The sequence below is a fragment of the Zophobas morio genome, unplaced genomic scaffold, assembly GCF_036711695.1.
Source record: "Zophobas morio isolate AGI-343-1 ecotype UQ-CSIRO unplaced genomic scaffold, CSIRO_AGI_Zmor_V1 ptg000014l, whole genome shotgun sequence".
In the NCBI taxonomy this organism is placed as follows: Eukaryota; Metazoa; Arthropoda; class Insecta; order Coleoptera; family Tenebrionidae; genus Zophobas; species Zophobas morio.
In genome coordinates, this window is record NW_026972119.1 from 13,652,514 (window position 1) to 13,674,940 (window position 22,427).

Consider the following 22,427-nt stretch of genomic DNA (forward strand, 5'->3'; position numbering starts at 1 on the left):
TGTAATTTTCTGTTTTACCGAATCCTGGCTTACTGCTAATGTGAGTAGTGGTGAACTGTCTGATCTTAAGATTTATGATGTATATCGTTCTGACCGAAACTTCTCGAAGGCGTCTTCAAACAGAGAGAATGTAACTTCTCTTAACGATAGCTTCAGAAATATTAAACACATCGACGTTCTTGGGATTAAATGTAAAATTAATGCTAAATCAGACTTCTTCATTACAGTTGGTTATGCTCCACCAAATTGTCCTTTTGAGCAATATGTTGTACTTTTGTAGACTCTTGCATCACGGCAATGTTTATATGGCTCAAAAGTCTTAATCCTGGGTGATTTTAACATTCTTGAGTTCTAGGAACCAGCTAACAGAATAGGTTTAAAAAGTAACAAAGTTTAGCACTTTTAGATTTTGGCAGCTTTTTTGATATGCTACACTATAACGTAATAAAGTATTGCATAGTTTCATCTACCCTCACATATCAGGAATGATTTCCACATGTCAGCATTGGTTTGTAAAGGAGAGATCTACCCTAACAAATTTAGCCGTAAAAGCTCAATACCTATCCGACGTTCTTGACAAGCATGGACAGATTGGTTGCCTTTACACGGACTTTTCTAGGGCGTTCGATACAATAAATCATAATCTTCATACTGCGAAACTGCCCAATTTTGGATTTACATCTTCTCTTATAAAACTAATTACATCTTATTTAGAAAATCGTCAGCAGTTCGTCCCTATTTTTGGGGTCATTCAAGGTCATTTGTTCAATCATGTAGGGTTCCTCAGGGCTCAGTATTGGGACCACTCTTCTTTAACTTATTTATTAACGACATTTGAAAAAACTAAGCTTTGTCGGCGTCGACACCAGGTCACAGAATTCACTATTTTGAGACCGAGAACCCCAATGAGAGGTTGTCAAAGAAAGGAAGAAAACTACCGAGGAGTTTCGACCAGCCTCCTTTATTCTTCGCACACACTACGCAATCCTACGTTATTAATCAAAAACAAGACAACCTTAAAGCAAATGAACACTAACAATTTTGAATACATTTTACCACAACTGTACACTCCACACAAAAAAAGGCAAACAAAATTATTGAAAGCAAAAACAATCCGCGGGAGAATTTCCCGACCGATCACTTCAAACCCGAAACAGTAACTAAACTTTGTGGCAAAATTTTACAGCCAAGTCGTACCTTGCTGATTAGAGGAGGTACTTCTTGACCAAACACTTCCTTTTAGGCGTGGTTCCTCTGGAAACTTTTTTCCCGCAGTTTGGCCTAAAAAGAGAACAATGACTTGAAGCGGGTGGTCTGTCGGCAAATTCGTCCAATACATAAAAATATCCATAGTTTACAACGATGCTCTACGGCCATTGACAACGGTGAGAATTTCCTATGCTCAAACCCTAATCAAAATTATCCCACTTCGGAGCTTGCTGGCCAATTTCTTTGGCCGGGGCTCGAGGCGACAATACAAAACACACCTCTACAAACTAAAGCTCTTTTCTCAAAACTTATCTTCTATGTACAATAATTATTATCAAACCTACAATCAAGGAAAAACATCTGTTTCTACGAGTAAATTCCGTGTCAAAGACTGACATACTTACATATTTGGAGCTTAATGGCTTTCGATCAAGAACGTTTCAATTCTATACCTCTAAACAACGGGATTCCACGATATTGCTGGGTCCCATTATTATCTAAAGTGCATCCATGGGGGTTTTAGGGAACTTTATGGTGCGGATGTATATTGCAGGGTAATTTAGGAATTCTGGGTAATAAGATGAGAAATGACATCTCTATTTTCTGGAAAAATGCGTGGTTTGCACCAAAATTTGGCTAATCATCCCCACCAAGAATTTGATTACGACATCTCAAAAGATTCTATATTAAAATGATTTAAACGTTGTACACTAATATACTTCTACACTTGTGGTGCATGAATCCGGTTTGAGGTTTTTCCCCTAGACATTCAAATTTTTGCAAAAAAAATGCAAATTATATGATCACATTTTATACTAGTATAAACGGTAGTCTAATTAGGTCTCCGTAGCAGTGTTGAGTTCGTTCCGCCTTCTTTTGAGTTTATTCATTAAATTAAGAATGGTTTACCCCAGTAATTTATTATTACTATTACCTGCACGTGTCGCAATTGACACATGTGTCCTTGCTTTCTAATCGAATATTTTTGCACTTTCTGGAAACACACTAAATTCTTCCAGAACTCCAACTTCGATTACTCATTGTTTTATAACTTATAGTTGCCTGCCTACATTACTGAAAGCCGTAATGATAACGTCTTTCTAGAATAAAGTGTTATAGTAGGTACTCATAGATGCTGCGATAATACTAAAGAAAATAAATGGGCAATAAACTTATAAAGAATGGGTAAAGTGCATTTAAGGCGAGATAAATCAAGCAACAAAGAAGGTGAAAACGTAGCAATAGTATAAGTTAGTAGACATTTTACGCATACCTTAATGAAACAAAAAAGATCGATGGAACGACGACAAAAACAAAATGAATAAAATAAATACCCTGTGATTCTTTAAATTACTAAATTACTGCTCAGTAGGCTTCGGATTTTAGGCCGTTAAAAAATGAATAAAAGGAGACATTTTTAGGTCCCAAAATTGACGAATTAGGTTATAAAAATTTTAGGTTAAAAACCTGGAGGAAAAAATATTTGCTCAACGGAAAAGCATACATCAAAAAATATATATTTAAAAAAAAACATTAAACAAAACATTATAGAAACATTTGTGTAACAAACAAAAAAATGATTAAATAAATAAACGATCTATAGTTACGTCCACTAATTCTAAGTTATCGCAAAAAAATGGTGATCAAATTAAAGCAAGTCGCATTTAACAAAAACTAAAATATTAATTCAGGTATTTAAAATGAGTTACAAAAGCAAATTATATATTTCTCTAAATTTTCGATTGTAAGTTTTACACCTTTGATCGCTTAAAACACTTTTAAGTTCTGAAAACGTGCGTTCCAGATCACAAGAAGTGATGGGTGCAAAATTAAATATTTACTTACTTACTTACTTTATTGACGGAAAAACATCCTTAAACAATACAAAGAAAAATTAATAAAATCACATGAGAATGTTACAATATTTTTAAAATAAGATTTGCCTTAACTTAAGTTAATTCTGCTATAAATAGAATTACAAGTAAATAATATATTATTAAGTGGTGAAAACAACAAATAATTCGTAAAATTGAATTTAATGTAGAACAAGGGAGCTTGTCTAATATTGAACTGAGGAACATTAAGATAATAGAATTAAGAATGTCAGAATCGCACATATTGTTTAAAAGTTTATACATAAAACAAATTTTGTAAAAATCACGACGTACACTTAATAAAGACAAACCCAAATAAGATTTACTAAGACTAGTAGAATGAGAGACCTTAAGTGGTAATTTGAACAAAATAGATTTGACAAACTTATTTTGAATGCGTTCAATTCTATTCTTATGTATCTGATATATAGGATCCCACAGTATGCACCCATATTCCAAAACTGAACGGACCAATGATGAATATAATACTAGAGAAGTACGAATATCATTAAAATCATGACAGTATCTCTTTATACACCCTAATACTTTATTAGCTTTTGAAACAATGTATTCGCAATGCAGGACAAAGGATAATTTGCTGTCTAAAATGATACCAAGGTCTTTTACGGAAGAAACAACTTTTAAGGAATTATTGTCAATAGCATAACACGGAATTGATGCCAGAATTTTACGACTAAAACATATTACTTGACATTTGCTATAATTTAATTTCATTAAGTTGTCCTTACACCACAATGAGAGAGAATCTAAGTCGCTTTGCAGTAAAAACATATCGTTACTATCCCTAATAGTTTTAAATATTTTTAAATCATCAGCGAACAGGCTAAAATTACATTTGAGTATATGGAAAAGAGCAAAGGCCCGAGAATTGACCCTTGTGGGACCCCAGAGGTAATAATCTGTGAAGACGAGAAGCAATTTTTGAATTTCACAATCTGGGATCGATTATCAAGGTAACTAGTGAACCATAGAAGTAGATGACCAGAGACACCATAAGCGCTAAGTTTATTTATTAATATTTTATGACTAATTTTGTCAAAGGCCTTGCTGAGGTCAGTATACACAGTGTGAACTTCAGCACTCTCAGAAAATGACTTAATAACATTATCAGTAAAACTTAACAAATTAGTTATAGTTGACCTTTTACGAAAAAAACCATGCTGATTCAAAGAGATAATATTTTTAAAAGCATAAGAAATATGAGTGTATACTATCGATTCCAATATCTTACAAGGTGTTGATAGGATGGAAACAGGCCTATAATTTTCAATGGAAGACTTACTACCTGCTTTATGTATAGGTACAACATGAGTCACCTTCCATAATGACGGAAACTTACCAGATTGTAATGATAAATTGAACAACAATTGCAGCGGTAATGCTAAAGACTTACCACAGTTCTTATAAAATTTTGGAGGAACGAAATCAGGACCAGCTCCCTTGTTAGAATCAATCATATCTAACGCACTTTTAACATCTGTCAAGTGAATGTTAATTTTATCAATATTAACCACTGAATCAAAAACAGCATTAAAATTAGGATTAATAACGTTACAATATACAGAGCCAAAGTAATTACTAAAACATTGACAAATATCAATATCATTATAAAAAATTTCATTGCCCAATCTCATTGGCAGTGGCATTTGACAGTTAGATTTTGTGCGGATAAATTTCCAAAAGTTACTGGGATTTAACAACAAATCATTCTGAATATTAGAGATATGTTCACTATACGCATTCTTAATCATAGCTTTACATAAACTTCTCAAATTTACAAATTTCACATAGTCTGTATTAGTACTAGTTCTTTTAAATTGCTTATGAGCAATTTTCTTTGCCTTTATAAGATTTATAATATCACGACTAAACCACTTCGGATACGAAGAAGTTACTTTGCGTTTGACTGGTACAAATTGCTCACAAGCAGCATGTACATGTTCATAGAAAATATTTACTGCATCATCAACATCAACGATATTATCAAAAATTGAATACCATTTAATACCAGAAAAATAGCTACAAATATCAACGTAAGATGCAGAGTTAAAGTCAAAATAGTATTCAACTTTATTACAATTCGTATCAATGAAGCAGTCAAGAACAACTTCAATCAAAAGAGGTGGATGACTAGCATCAATAATACTAAGGGAATTACACAATGACAGGTTACAATCATCTAAATTAGTGAAACATAAATCTAGTACATTACCAGCTATATTTTTAAAACAATTCAACTGATGTAAACCACATGCAGAGAAAGAATCGCAAATGTGACATTCACATAGCCCTGCGGATGAAAAAGGAACGTAACCATTAAACTCATCATCAGGATGCCACACGATGTTGGGTAAATTATAGTCACCAACCAGGAAAATATAAGAACTGACATTTTTTTCACATATATCATTTACTGTTTCAGTATGCACTACGTATTTACCAATTCCAGAATCAGGAGGTAGGTAAACTGTTCCTATAATAATGTCAACTGAACCAACAGTTATTTTTACAAATAACTGCTCAACAGTATTTACATTTAATAATATCTCACTAGATAAAAATGCCTTCAAAACAGCTATCAAATAACTCACTACTGTTAACTTCAGGATAAAGCCATGTCTCAGTCAAGACAATTACACTAAATTCTTCAGAGAGACACTCACAATAAAAATCACTTATTTTAGTGTTCAAACCCCTGACATTTTGATAGTATACTCTAAAATTGCTTTTGTGCAAGGAGTTACCTATGACATTACTGGATCCTTTCTTATACTGCGAAAAAAATGAAACTTCTTTATAACTACTCCAGAAGGCCAACTATCTTCACAAAGTAATTTATTAAACATGTCCTCATCAACAGTTATTTTAAACGCAATACTCCTGGCTGAGTCTCTTTTGGGTAGTTGTTCAACCTCAAAATTTCTTTCTGGAAATTTCGACATGAGATAATCTTGAATTGCATTAGACTTACAATCTAGAGATAAATTGCCAATATATATATATATATATATATCGTTTTTTAATTGCAGCTTTAAAGGTCAAATTGCCCCCTTCAAGTTTACCTTTAATAATATTGACTTTTTTCTTGTTATGAATAACCTTTTTAAAACCATCATCTTGAATAACATCAACCATCTTAGTTTTATCCTTATCAGTTAACTTAAAATCGGTGCCCTCCATGGAAGAGATATTCATATCATCCTTAGTACTTATAGGGTCAAGATTAATTATATCATTCATCAGACTACTTTGATAGTTTTCTAATTGGTGACCAAAACTGGACTTACTAACTGTTGAAATGGTCTCATTGATGTTGATTGTATCATTGTTTACCTTCGCCGACCACGCATTTCTGATACCATTCTCATTATCATGCTTCAGAGTTTTTGAACAATCTACGTTTTCATTTATGTATGGATTGTTGGTAGCATTTCCATTACCGCAAATTACGTTATTTACTGAACATATAAAATCGTATCCTGGATTCTTTTTTAATAGAGAACATAATTTTTGGAACGCCATTTTCCCCACCTTTCCTGGTGTGTTTTTTAAAGATGTATACACTTTTTCCACAATTTCCATACTTTGGTTTAATTTTAAACCTATAGTTTCTAATTGTTCTATTGCATCAGCAATAATTTTAAAGAGTTCATTTTAACGTTTGCTTTATGCAGGAATTCTTGAGCTTTTATAATGCTTTGTGCATCTGTGGCTTCAAATGACATTACAACCTAAAAATATTCAATATAAAAATGATAGTAAACAACCATTATATATTTACTGACTTGTTTTAAAACATCAAAGTGTTCTGCATAAAACAATGCTGCTTGAATCCAAGTGCCCCACCTGGTTAATGCAGGTTCAAGTGGGAGAGGTGTGTTTGGTAAATTGTTTTTATAAACCTCTACACTTATTGGTGCTTTTAAAAAGATTTTCTTAACATCGCTAATTATCCCATTGACATCTGGATAATTCAGTCTAATTGTTTCAGACACTAAATGTAACCCATGTGCCATACATGTTAACTGTGTTATATTTTCATAAAACACCTTCAAATTAGTACCAGTTTGCGTAAAATCATTGTCGGAACGAATATGTTTAATAAAGTCTGTTTACTGGATTTATTCTCGTTCTTTTTATGTGCATCGCCACTCAGTGTTGTTCAAAGTGTGATTTTTTTTCGCACTTAAACTAGGAAACAAAAATGTGAACATAATTCAAGCTTCAGTATTTTAAATGTTTAATTACAACTTTTCCACGCACTTTGCAGAATAAGTCATTGTCTTTGGTTGAAGAAAGAAATTGAAAATTAGTGTCCAAATTATTCCCTAACCATAATTTGATTTTATCTTTCATGGATAATTTTACCTTAGGCATTTTGAGGATTCTTTACTTTTCTTATCAGCAATGCAATTGAAACTACTGACGTAAGCATCATGGCCAACTAGAGCAGAAATTTCAAAAATTACCCCATACAAATAAATAATACGAGGCAAGTCATCATCTTAGATATTATAATGTACGCAAGGTATGTTTGATAAGGTCGACCTTATTATACCTCGAACGTTAAATTTAGATTATAATTTACATTGCGCACCCAGTTAAGGAGATATTTACAGAAACTATATCTCCTAGATGATGCTCTGAAGTAGTTACGTATAAACTGCCATCGGGTTTTAACTCTTTAACTTACCGGGTGGCAATTATAAAACAACAAACACAAAGAAGTTGACTTGGAACAATATTTTAGTGGAAAATTTACTACAACAGAAAGAACCAAGCAGCTAAAATATGTATTTAAAAAAATTAAGACACAATACTGATAAAAAAAAATAACTATTGTTCCACGAAACTTTTTTGGTGTTAATAAAAAAGTAGAACGGTAAGAAAACACGTTTTTTGTGCCTAAGACGAGAGTTTCGTTTTTCTACGATCTCTAGAGAGTAAATTTATTGTGGTTATTTCTACAATGGACCGATATTTCTTATTCTTTCTCTTTAAGTATCTACTCGTGAATGAGTATCATAAAACATTAATGAAGAATCAGTGTAAGAAGCTTTTGTAATAAAAAATTAAAAAGCAAAGAAACCCTGTGTAAAATGTAAAATTTCCGGAAAAGTAATGTCAAATCACGGAAATCCAACCTGCAAACACGTATTTTTAGATCAGCTTAAGTGTGATTTAAACAAATTCCAAGCAGCTCTAGCGCCGTGCTTTTTACGATGAAACATCACAAATAACGTACTTTAAAAGCGCCACATTAACTTCGTTTTAATGTTAGAGAATCATGAAATTGTAAAAATATTGTTGCCATAACACGTTGGCACATTAATCGTTAATAAATTCTTTTGTGCCTCACAATTTATATCGACACGAGAATGCAATAATTCTCGAGCGTTCCGCTAAATTAAAATAACGAGTGTTTTGTAAAGTTTCACAAATTACAGTTAATTCCAAATATAGCTTTATGTCCGATGCATGCACATAGTTTATTAATGTGCCACATTAATATGGTCTCCCTCTGAATTCGGTTTGTTTACTATCTCTAATCAGATCAAAAACGAGATACTGTCGGAAATACGTAATCAATTAGGGATTCTGTTATTAAAAATGGGCCCACATTAAACATGATGAGCTTAATACGGAATCAATAAGCTCTAATTACGTTGCGAGAGATAAACATGTTTGCAAATGACGCTATCCTAGGAAAGTTTACCACAATCGGTAAATTCCGGTAACACCGCAGTGTAACAGTTTAGAAGTGGAGTATCAACGGTTGTCTGTGGGTTCGGTTGATGCATTAATTCGACAAAGTGTAGAATTAATGCATCGTTTTTGAATACATTTAGTTTTCTAAAAATCGGTCGAAGATTATTTCGGCAGAACTTTCCGCGCCTCTGAAGTGCAGCCCAAGAAATCCTGGAAGATCAGACTTTAATTTTTCTTCTCGAAATTTCATCATAGTTTAATACACTATTTTATGTTGGGTACTTGAAATCGATCGGACTTTCATTATTGAAAATACTTTTGGAGGTATTTTGTCTTAGTCTATCGTATTCTTCATTTTATAATGTAATAACAAACTTTAAAACTGTGTATTATATTTTGATTTTGTCAACGTCAAATTGACGTCAGGAATTTTTTAATGATTTTTCTCGAGTTTAGACTTCATAATGTACCGTTAAGTTGGTAAACCATTTTTTAAACAGCCTGTGTTTAAAGCTGCTTTTCGGAAAATCGATGTATCGAGAAATTCAAAATCAAAAAATTTTAAAAAGCAAAAAATTGTAAAATTGTAAAGTTCCCAAAATTGAAAAGTTAAAAAATCGAGAAATCGAAAAGTCAAGAAGTCGAAAACTCGAAAAATTGAGAAATCGAAATGGGCCAAAAACTAAAAATTGAAAAATTTAAAGTTAAAAAATTGATTAATAGAATAATTGAAAAACTGGAAAATCGAAACATTGAAAAGTCGAGAAATCGAGAAATAGGAAAATTAAAAAAAAAACGAATAATCCAGAAATTGAGAAACCGAAAAATTGAAGAGTCGAAAAATTGAAAAATTGTAAAACTGAAACATCGGAAAATTGAGAAATCCAAAAATGTAGAAATTTAGAGAAATCGAGTAATAGAACAAATCGGAACATTTCAGAACCGAAAAATCGAGAAATCAAAAATTTAAACAATCCAAAAATTCAAACCCAAAAAATCTAAAACCGAGAAATCGGAAAAACGAAGATGGAGAAATCGAAACATCAAAAAATAGAAAAATTGAAAAATCTAAAATTTAAAAATCCAAAAATTGAAAAATAGAAATACCGAAAAACTTAAAAATGTGATGTCGAAAATGTCGAAAAATCGAGAAATTGAAACATCAATACATTGAAAAATCTAAAATTCAAAATTCGAAAAATTGAAATATCAAAGTACTGAAAAATTGAACAATCAAGAAATTGGGATGGAAATATCTATAATTTTAAAAATTGAAAAATTGAAAAATCAAGAGGCCGAAACATCAAATAATCGAAAAAATTAAAAATCGAAAAACTAAAAAATTAAGAAATCGTAAAATCAAAAACCCGAAAAAAGAAAAAATTGAAGAGTTGAAGAACTGAAAAATCGAAATATGGAGTAATAGAAAAATCGAAAAATTTAAAAACCGAAAAATATAAAATTTCAAAAATTCGAAAAATCGGAAAATCAAAAACTGAAAAATCAAAGAATTATTAAGTAGACGACTTGAAAAATAGAAATCTCGGAGAACTGAAAAATCGAAAAATCTAAAATTTGTAAACTTAAAAAATTAAAATATCGAAGGACTGAAAAACCCCAAATTTGAAAAATCGAAACATTGAAAAATTCAAAAACTGAAACCTGAAGAAATCGAAAACTCAAGAATTCAAAAATTGAGAAATCAAAATAGGCCCAAATCGGATAATTGAAAAAATTTTAATTAAAAAATCGATAAATCGAAAAATTAAAAAATGGAGAAATTGAAAAACTGAAAAACTGAAAAATCGAAACATTGCAAGGTGGAGAAATCGAGAAATACGAAAATTCAAAAATCGATTAATCGAGAAATTCACAAACCGAAAAATTGAAGAGTCGAAAAATTGAAAAATCGGAAAATTGTGAAATCTAAAAATGTAGAAATCTCGAAATCGAAAATTGAGACTTGAAAATTTGAAAAATCCCAACCCTTAAAAATTCACCACTCGAAAAATTGAAAAATCTAAAAATCAAAAAATCAAAAATTTAAACAATCCAAAAATTCAAAACCGAAAAATCTAAAACCGAGAAATCGAAAAAGCGAAAAATCGAGAAATCGAAACATCAAAAAAATCAAAAAATTGAAAAATCGAGAATTTGGAAAGTCGAGAAATCGAAAAAGTCGAAAAACCGAGAAATCGAAACATCAAGATATTGAAAAATTTTAAATTCAAAATTCCAAAAATTGAAATTTCAAAGTACTGAAAAATTGAACAATCGAGAAATTGAGATGGAAATATTTGAACAATCGAGAAAATGAGATGGAAATATACATCTAGAATTATTTTTTGAAAAATCGAAAAATCGAAAAGTCGATAAATGTAAAAATTGAAGAACTGAAAAACTGAAAAATCAAAACTATGAAAAATTGAGAAATCGAGAAATAGGAAAATTAAAAAATGGATTAATCGAGACATTGCGAACCCGAAAAATTAAAAAATCCTAACACTGAAATATCGGAAAATGTAAAAATCTCAGAATCGAAAATTTGAAGAATCGAGAAATTGAGAATCGGAAAATTGAAAAATCCGAATACTGAAAAACCAAGTAATCGAAAAATTGAAAAATTGATAAATTAAAAAATCAAAAAATGGAACATCGAAAAATCAAAAATTTAAACAATTCAAAAATTCAAAACCTACAAATCTAAAACCGAGAAATCGAAAAAACGAAAAATCGAAATATCAAAAAATCGAAAAATTGAAAAATCGAAACATTGAAAAATCCAAAAATTGAAAAGTCGAAAAACCGAAAAATTGGAAAATCGAAAGATGGAGAAATCGAAACATCAAGACATTGAAAAACTTTAAATTCAAAACTGAAAATTTGAAAAACTGAAATATTGAAGTACTGAAAAATTGAAAAATTGAGAAATTAAGATGGAAATAAATATATAGAATTTTAAAAATTTCAAAATTAAAATATCGAAAAATTTAAAAATCGGGAGACCCAAACATCAAATAACCAAAAAAAAATGGAAAAATTGAAAACGTAAAAAATCGAGAAATCGAAAAATCAAAAAGTCGAAAAATGGAAAACTTAAAAATCGCAAAACTGAAACCATGAAAAATAGAGAAATTGGAGGATTAAAAACTCGAAAAGTCAAAAAGTCAAAATCAAAAAATCGAAAAATTGAAAAATCAAAAAACTGGAAAATTAAAAAGCTGAAGAGTTGAATAACTAAAAAATCGAAACATTGAAAAGACGAAAAAGTGAGAAATGGGAGAATTAAAAGATGGAGAAATTGAGAAATTGAAAAATTGGAAATTTAGAAACGTCAAAAATTGAAAAATTGAAAAATTGGAAATTGAAAAATTGGAAATTGAAAAATTGGAAATTGAAAAATTGAAAAATTGAATAATTAAAGTCGAAAAATTGAAAAATCCTAAAACCGACACTTCGGAAATTGAAAAATCGAAAAATGAAAAAAATCGTGAAATCGAAAAATTGAATAGCCTGAATACTGAAATATCGAAAAATTGAAGAAAAAAAGTGTTCCGATACCGGGAATCGAACCCGAGCCTCCTGGGTGAGAGCCAGGTATCCTAGCCACTAGACCATATCGGATGTTGAAAGCTTTATTGTTAGGATTCTTCTGCCAGCAGTTGTAATAGTTATTTTTACAACAGAATCACTATACTGTTTAATTTTCGTAAAAATAATCGAAAAATTAGAAAATCGACAAATTGAAAAGTCGATAAATTAAAGAATAAAAAATCGAAAAATCAAAAATTACCAAAAAATCTAAAACCGAGAAATTGAAAAAACGGAAGATCAAGAAATCGAAACAGGAAAAATCTGAAAAATATAAAATTTAAAATTCGAAAAATAAAATATCAAAGAAATCAAAAATCGAAAAACCGGGAAATCGATAAATCGAAGTATCTGAAATTTTCAAAATTAAAACATTAAGATCTGGCTTATAGAAAGTGAATTAAAAGTTAATCGCGATTAACTTTTAATTAAGGTCCGTTACTATACTACGTGCATATTTTAACCAAACACTAAAGTATCAACAAAATGAAAAATCTCTAATTTAAAAATCGAAAAATTGAAAATTCAAGAAAATAAAAAATCAAGAAATCGAAAAATTGAAAAATCGAAAAATTTGAATACTGAAATACTTAAAACTCGAAAAATCGAAAGACTACGACATTGAAAAATCTAAAAATGAAAAATTCGAAAAAATGAAATATCGAAGTACTGAAAAATCGAAAAATTGAAAAATCAAAAACTTGAAACATGGAAGAATTGAAAAGTTGAAAAACTGAAAAATTGATACATTGAAATAAATCGAGAAATGGGAAAATTGAAAAATCGAAAAATTGAAGAGTCGTAAAACTGAAAATTGGAAAATTAAGAAATCATCAAATTAAGAAATCGAGAAATCGAAAAATTGACACATTGAAAAATCAAAAAATTGAAGAATAAAAAAACAGAAAAATCTCAAATCTGAAATATCGAAAAATTGAGAATTCAAAAGTTGAAAAATCGAGAAATCGAAAATTTGAAAAATTGGGAAGTCGAAAAATTGTTATCTCTACAAATTTGGTCTTTTTTCCAAAAAACTGGATTTCTTGTATAAAAATTCAGCACGGATTCATAAACCACAGGTTCAGGACTATGTTATTTTTCACATTTACATAACATTTATTCGTGAAAATTGTGAGATGACATCGTCAGTTCCTGTGGTGGCCTGAACAGATAAATTTTGATTAACTACAACGAAAACGGGAGATCTACTTTTCCGTACTCTTGGGGCATCATTTCGAGAAAACATAAAAGTAGCCAGTCGTCCGATTACAATAATTCTTCAGGTAACGCTGGGGAAGAAAAATGGGGAAATTGCCGTTAGTACGTATTCAACAAATATCCTTAAAACATCAAACCAACAAAGAGAATGTGCTGGGACCCGTAAATTTCTACTATTTTCCCTACGTTCGGATACTGCCCTAGGCAAAATAAAACTGCAGTTGTCCCGACTACAGTAAATATAGTTTTATCACTCGAAACTCCGCTACGAAACTGAAAATTAAATAAATAAACACCGCTTCTTTGTCGTTTCGAAGATTCCCCACTTTCCATTCGCATCTCATTTGAATTGGACATCCTCAAGTTCTGAATGCATTAAGAGATATAACAAACTTTAAATTTTCGATTTTACTCGAGCGCATTTTCAGTCGCGAAATTCTTAAATGTGGCTCTGATGTCTAATTTACATAAAAATGCTTCTCTTTTTTCAAAAGCAATTAATTCCTGAAAGACCATTAAATCGAATGATGAATAAAATTGAAAGCAGTAGATTATAATGAATGACACGAGCTGGATGGGTGCACAAAAAGCAGAGATTTCAAAGCAAATTTATTAATTTTATGGAGGACTAGATCTGTTGCGATGGGCTTCCGATAGACGATAATTTTATGCGCGGAATTAATTCCATAATAGCGTATAAATTACGTGAAAGCTAACTTAATCGTGTTGGGGTTGTACTCAATTGACTTTGTTTTTTTGCAAAACATCCCACAATTTTATAAAATGAAGTGAATAATTTTGAACTTAATTTTAAAATGCTTCGCTTGCTTTCTTGTATTGTACTCTATTTACTTCATTTAACACACTATAAAGAAAAGTCAGTCGAAATGTACCAAGAAAATTACAACACAACTTTATTGTGTTTTATGACGTCTAGAAATATAAACTCTGGCAGAAGGAAGGTACTCTTGGTTTTGATACATGCATGATGAACTCTATTCAGATGCTAAAACTGGAAGATTTAAACTATTGTGCTTACGTTGTATACAGAAAATAAAAAAATATGACACACCTACTATTAATGTAAGAGTTATAAATGAGAAGTTCCCTCGTAACTTTAAGTAAGAAGTTATGATGAAGCGCCCTATAATGTAATGGTACTTAACGAAATTTTATGGGGCTCTTTACTCAACAGTACGTGGGTAAATAATAGCAATATAAAAGTGAATAAACTCCACATCAGTAAGTAGGTATTACAATAAAAATGATTTGCGAAGTTTGCCAAAGTGTTCGCTGTATACCTAATTTGCTATCAGCTTATTTTTAACTAAAATCAGGTGGAAAAAGAGAGCTTGTTACAGTTTTTCTACCCAAAAATTAGAAATGAATTAAACTTGTTCGCTACACAAGTTTGACACTTTTTAAAATAAATTAAAACGGTAATTATTCGCGCCATGTTTTGCCAATCCGGTTGATTAAAACGGACAAATTATCATTATTTAGTTCAAATGGTCCGGTTTATATTAGGTGGTTAAATATTTACTCCGAGTAAATATTAATGTGTGCTTTACCCAGGAATCTGAGAATCTGATAGGTTGAATTTGGTCATGTGATCGATTGCGCGATTAATTTAATGGAGTGATTAAGTGCTTCTGTAAACAAGGTCTAACTGGTTAATGTTGTTATTGACAATCAAACTGCGATTTCTAAAAGTATCTTGTGTATACGAATTCTTGCAGCTAACGAAAAATTAGTGCCGTTTTGGAGTTATATCTAGTTAATTTTGAAAAAAAGCTGTATTTTGATTTAATGATTAAAATGACACTTTCCTATATATTCGTTTCTATATACTAAACGAATCAAGTATGCGGTTAAACTTAAAAAAAAATTGTATTTTAACTTTCAAATGACACCTGAGAACTTGTTTGATCCACAGACCCGGGCGCGCTCAGGCCAATGTCGACTCTAAGCACATATTTAGAATTTTGCAGGAAATAGTTATTATTTAGATTCTTTTATTTACAAACGTAATATCACATCTCACATGTTTTACTCGATTTTGACCTGCAACTATTTGTTTGTTTAAAAATTGGAAAATAGAAGAATTGAGGATTCGAAAAACTGAAAAATAACAAAATTGAACGAAATATCCAAAAATTGGGGAATTAAAAAATTGGAAAATCGAAAAGTCAAACAAGCAAAGTCGAAAAATCGCAAACTTAAAAAATCAAAAAATTGAAAAATCCAAAAATTGAAGAACTGAAAGATCGAAACTTGTAAAGAATTGAAAAACCGACAAATCCAAAAATCGAAACATCGAAAAATTCAAAAACTGAGACATCGAGAAGTCAAAAAGTCGAATAAGTGAGAAACCAAAATACGCCAAAATCGAAAAATCGAAAACTTAAAAATGGAAAAATTGATAAATCGAAACATCCGAATCTGGATAAATCGAAATATAACACAGTCGAAAAATTAAAAAATCGAAAGTTTAAAAAACGAAATCTGAAAATCCAAAAAATAAAAAATCAAAAAATCTAGGAAAAAATATCTAAAGATTGAGAAATTAAAAAATTGGAAAATTGACAATTCGAAAAACCAAAAAACGAAGTCGAATAATCGAAGAATTGAAGAACTTTTAATTCTTCTTAATGGTTCAGCTTTTTTAATCGAAATTACGAGAAGTCGAGAAATAGGAAAATCAAAAATAGATTAATTGAGAAATCGAAGAACTGAAAATTTAGCAGCGTCATAATTTGAAAAAATGAACAAAATAGATATACTGAAGAACTGAAAAATCAAAAAATCAAGAAATCGAAAAATCTAAAATTTAAAACATTGAACAATTAAAAAATGCAAAATTAAAAAATTGAAAAATCCAAACATCAAAAAATTGGAAAATCGAAAAATTGAAAAGCCCAAAAATAAAAAATCGAAAAATCAGAAGATCGAAAAATCGAGGAGTCGAAAGCCGAGAAGAAAAGTTAAAAATTGATAAATCAAAAAATTGAAGAATTCAAACATCGAAACATGTGAATTTGATAAATCGAGAAATCAAAAATTGAAAAATCGAAAAATTTTAAAAAAGAAAAATTGGAAAAATCAAAAATTCGGAAAATTGAAAACTTGAAATATAGAAGCACTGAAAACTCGAGAAATCGAAAAACCTAGAATTTTAAAAATTAAAAAATGTAAACATCGAAAAGTTGAAAAATTGAGAAATCAAAGTATAAAACAGTCGAAAAATTGAAAAATCTCAAGTTTAATGAAAAATTGAAAATCCAAAAAGTAAAAAATCGAGAAATCAAAAAATCCAGAAGAAATATCTAAAAAAAGTGGGACATCGAGAAACTAAAAAAAACAAAGTTGAAAAATCGTAAGCTCAAAAAATCGAAAAATTGAAAACCAAAAAAACTTGAAAAATCGAATACTAAAGAATTGAAGAAGTGAAAAATCGAAGCTTTGGAAAGTCGAGAAATGGAAAAATAAAAAAAAGACTAGTTCAGAAATCGGAAAACTAAAAATTAGAAACGTCAAAATTTTAAAAATTAAAAAATACTGAAGAACTAAAAAATCGGAAAATTAAAAAATCTAAACTTTAAAACATTGAAAAATTAATATGTCATAAAATTGAAAAATGAAGAAATTGAATCATCAAAAAATCAAACAAATCGAAAAGCCTAAAGGTAAAGAATTGAAAAACCGACAAATTGAAAAATCGAAACATCGAAAAATTCAAAAACTGAGACATCGAGAAATCGAAATAAAAGATCGAGAAATCGAGGAGTCGAAAAGTCGAAAAATCGAAAAATTGAGAAACTGCAATAGACCAAAATGGAAAAATCGAAAAATTAAAAATGGAAAAATTGATAAATCGAGAGATTGAACAATCAAAACATCCGAATCTCGATTTATCGAAATCTCAAAAATTTGAAAAATCGAAAATTGAAAAATTCGGAAAATTGAAAATTAATATATCGAAAAGTTTAAAAATTGGGAAATCGAAATATAAAACAGTTGAAAAACTGAAAAATCTAAAGTTTAAAAAACGAAAATCTGTAAATCCAAAAAATAAAAAATCGAAAAATCCAGAAGTCGAAAGATCGAAAAGTCAAAGAATCAAAATACTGGAAAATCCCAAAACTGAAAGAGATATCTAAAAATTGAGAAAACTAAAAATTGGAAAATTGGAGAATTGAAAAATTGAAACTTCGAGAACTCGAGGAATGGGAAAATCAAAAATAGATTAATTGAGAAATCGGAAAACTGAAAATTTTCAAAATTTGAAAAATTGAAAATTAGAAATACTGAAAAACTGAAAAACATTGATCAATTTAAATATCGCAAAATTAAAAATTGGAGAAATCCAAACATCAAAAAATCAAAAAATAAAAATTCGAAAATCTAAAATTTAAAAATTGAAAAACTGAAAAATCAACAAATCGAGAACTCGAAACTCAAAAATTAAAAAAATTGGAAAATTGAAAAATCAGATAATTCAAAAATCGAAAGATCGAAAAATCGAAAAGCCGAGAAGTAACAATTTGATAAACCGACATCGAAAAATCGAAACATCGATAAATTCAAAAACTGAGATATCGAGAGATCGTAAAATCAAAAGATCGAGAAATCGAGGAGTGGAAAAGTCCAAAAATCGAAAAATTGAGAAACCGAAATGGGCCAAAATCGAAAAGTTAAAATAGAAAAATGGAAAAATCGAGAGATTCAACACTCAAAACATTGAAAAATCGAAAATTAAAAATTCGTATAATTGAAAGTTAAAAATATCACAAAAATTTATAAATTGAGAAATCGAAATATAAAACTGTCGAAAAATTGAAAAATCTAAAGTATAAAAAACCAAAAATTGAAAATCAAAAAAATAAAAATTCGAAAAATCCAGAAATCGAAAAATCAAAAAGTCGAAGAATCAAAATACTGGAAAACCCCAAAACTGAAAGAAATATCTAGAAATTGAGAAATTAAAAAATTGGAAAATTGAGAATTCGAAAAACCAAAAAGTAAAGTTGAATAATTGAAGAATTGAAGAACTGAAAAATCGAAACAAAAATTTAAAACATTGAAGAATTAAAATATCGCAAAATTGGGCAAATCCAAACATCAAAAAATCAAAAAATAAAGATCCAAAAATAAAATCCGAAAATTTAAAATTTAAAAATCGAGAAACTGAAAAATCGACTATGCGAGAAATCGAAACTCCAGAGAAATCGGAAAACTGAAAATTTAGCAACGTGAAAATTTGAAAAATTGAAAAATAGAAATACTGAAGAACTGAAAATTTAAAAAATCGAGAAATCGAATAATGTAAAATTTAAAACATTGAACAATTAAAATATCGCAAAATTGAAAAATCCAAACATCAACAAAATTCGAAAATCTAAAAGTTAAAAATCGACAAATCGAGAAATAGAAACTCCAGAATTAAAAAAATTGAAAAATTGAAAAATCGGATAAGTGAAAAATCGAAACTTGGACAAATTAGAAAATCGGAAAATTGAAAAGTCCAAACGTAAAATATCGAAAAACCGAAAAATCCAAAAAAGAAAAGTTAAAAATTGAAAAATTGAACAATCAAAACATGGAAACATCTGAACTCTATAAATCGAGAAATCAAAAAATTGAATAATCGAACAATTTTAAAAAAGAAAAACTTTATTAAAATTATTTAAACATTAAAATATAGAAGAACTCCAACTGTAAAAATTGAAAAATTAAAACATCTAAAAGTAGAAAAATTGAGAAATCAAAGCATAAAATAGTCGAAAAATTGAAAAATCTAAAGTTAAACGAAAAGTTGAAAATCCAAAAAGTAAAAAATCGATAAATCAAAAAAACCAAAAAATATTAAAAATCCCAAAACTAGAAGAAACCCAAAAAAAGTCTGAATTTAAAAAATCGAAAAATTGAGAAACCAAAAAACTTGAAAAATCGAAAATTCAAGCATTGAAGAAGTGAAAAATCGAAACTTTGTAAAACAAGATTAGTTCAGAAATCGAAAAACTGAAAATTTAGAAACATTAAAATTTCAAAAATTGAAAAATCGAAATACTTATTTAAAAATCGTAAAATTGAAGAGGACAAAAATTGAGAAATCGTATCACTGAAACACTGAAACATTGAGAAATCGGAAAATAAAAAAATCGAGAAATCGAAAATTTTAAGAATGGAAAAATTGAAAAAGCCCAAAATTGAAATATTGAAAAATTGAAACATCTAAAGTTGAAAAATCGAGAAATTGAAAAGCCAAAAAATCTCAATAGCGTATTTATAAACCACAAGTCCAGAACTATGCTACTTTTTAACATTTAAATACCATTTATTTGACAAAATCGTAAGAGACATCATCAATTTCTGGAGGCACGAATGGATAAATTTTGACTAACGATTTAACATGCTTCCAATAACCATAAATTGGAAAATGTTGTTGATTTCTTCCAAAAATCTTGACGTCTAAGGTAAAAACTCAACACGGATTCATAAATCATAAACGGAGGATATAAAATTTAAATTACACCTACTATTGCAAAATTTGGAGATTACGTCATTTCATTGTTGGTGACAAATTTTGGTGAGCGTTCTACCATTTGATAATATAATTTGAAATGTAGATTTTGTCACTGTTCTAGAACTTTGTTCACTTATTCGTTGTAAAGTCCGACCAGATGGTCGAAACGGGCTAGTTCTTCGTAGTGGATGTGTATCAGATCAGATCTAACGAAAGCCGGCTTATACATAAATCGCGTAGAGTCGATATTGGCCTGAGTGGGCTCTGGTCTGTAGGTCAAACAAGTTCTCTCCATACTAAACAGATCTAGTTCGGTCTGAAGTTTTACTCGCAAAACTATAGAGTTTCATGGAATCAAATTCTTCAAACCTGAATACGAATCTTATATCTTTTTTGGGGTTATGACATGTTAAATTTGAAAAAAGTTGTTTTAACTCAAAAATGAAGTCCAAGTTAAAACTCTGCGGCCTTATATTTGGAGACTGGGTAGAAATTAAAATTCTGTAAACGCCGGTGTTTTTAGCTTAAAAGAGAAAGCTTAATTTAGTTGCAAATAGGGAAATAGGATACACGACGCAACAAATCTATTTATTTTTAAATTAACTTTTAAAAACAGAAAACGTCAACACTTCTTTTTACACATAGAATATTTGAATATTTCTTCTGAAGTGCAACAACCAATAAAGATAAAAAAATAGGAATGCAGCGAAACCAATTATTAATTATGAGGGAAACTAATTTTGTAAAGTATTTATGTACTCCCAAAGAAAACTAATAACTTAATAAGTAACTAAATGAACAACTACCACGAGTAAAAAGATCTACTTAAAACTCATCACTTTTTCCTGCAAATTGGTAAGTTAAACTAAATTACTAAAAAAGTAAAGTAACGTTGATTTTATTTACGACTTTCAAACCAACCTTACTCAAAAATTTATCCGCAGTGTTTTTGACAGCGATAACTTAAAATCGCAGATAATTAAAACCCCTCTGCGGCGAATTCACTCAAGAACGAATTAATTCGAAAAATAAAAACCTCACCGATATGTGCCAACAGTCATCGCCGCCCATTAATTCGATCCAGCGTATTACGCTTGTCACATTTTTGATTATAAAGCACACGGGTAAAGGTAATTGTTTTTCGCCCCACGGTACTTGGTAGGATGAGAACAAAGGAACGTAAAGGGAAATAAGCAAAAAATAGAGAAAAGAGGAATAACGAGGGTTGGAACTTTGTTGCGGTTGAAACCCCGCCACATCGGACGTATGGGTGAGAGAGAATTCACCCTCCGGCTAAATCGAAATAAGCCCTGGAAACTTTTGTTTGCGTTGCTAATCTGGTCGTTGGTTAGGTGTAAAGCCATATTTTTCAAAGTGAAGGAGAACCTTCCGCATCGGTTCCTAATCAAAAATTAAATTGGGGTATGATGGGGACGATACCGGAAAGTTTTACCATCGCACCGAACTGACCGCCCTAATAAATAAACATAATCATGTTTATTCATGAAGGCTGCTTATTTATTAAACGGCGCCATTTTAAAATGACAGGTAGATAACGACCGGGGAAAGTAGGGAAGGAATACTGTGGTCGGAGGTACAATTTCGTGATGTTTGTCTGGGGTATTGTGAAACTCACTGTTATTGTTTCATCAAATAAAATTAAATTGTGATAATTTTACGTCTCTTGTAATTAAGTACATACTCTGATTTTTCTGTGTTTCGGTGTTGTCTACATTCATCGAAAACTCGGCTCTTATTGGTCAGTTTAAGGGTAATTTCGTAGCTTGCTTTATGCCACTATAAACAATAAGAAACTGCTAATATTTATTTGAAACGAAAATTCTGGTTACAATTTCTATAAAATTTGTTGTAAATGTTTTAGTTTCCGTTTAATTATTGTTAATAAATTTTGCACTAATTTATCTTTGTAGTACAGCTTAACGCATCAATGCAATGTGTCCATTATCGTATTAATTCTTAATTCATAATTATCTGCGTATAAATGAATAATTTGATTATTTCCACCTACTATTAATTATTAATATTGAAATAACATGTATTATTAAAATTATTAGTTTGTACCTTTGTGTAGCATAATATAAATATTTAAAAACTAAAAATTTTTACGAACGTAAATATTAAATTGTCATGAATTTGTTTCATGTTATATTGGCAGGATAAATTTTTAATTATTTATTTTTCGGCACTATTTATCCATAGTTGATTTTGTTATTTAATTCTAAATAATTACAGTGTTAAAAATAAATGATTTTTAGCCA

General features: G+C 29.7%; 1 protein-coding gene and 1 non-coding gene across 2 annotated transcripts in view; one reads left to right on the forward strand and one right to left on the reverse strand.

Annotated features, from left to right (window-relative positions):
* LOC135128550 (proteoglycan Cow) overlaps positions 1 to 22,427 on the forward strand; it is a 317,893-nt gene that overhangs the window by 259,751 nt on the left and 35,715 nt on the right. The window lies entirely within an intron of this gene.
* Trnae-cuc (transfer RNA glutamic acid (anticodon CUC)) lies at positions 12,366 to 12,437 on the reverse strand. Its single transcript has one exon. It is a non-coding gene; the product is annotated as a tRNA-Glu (tRNA).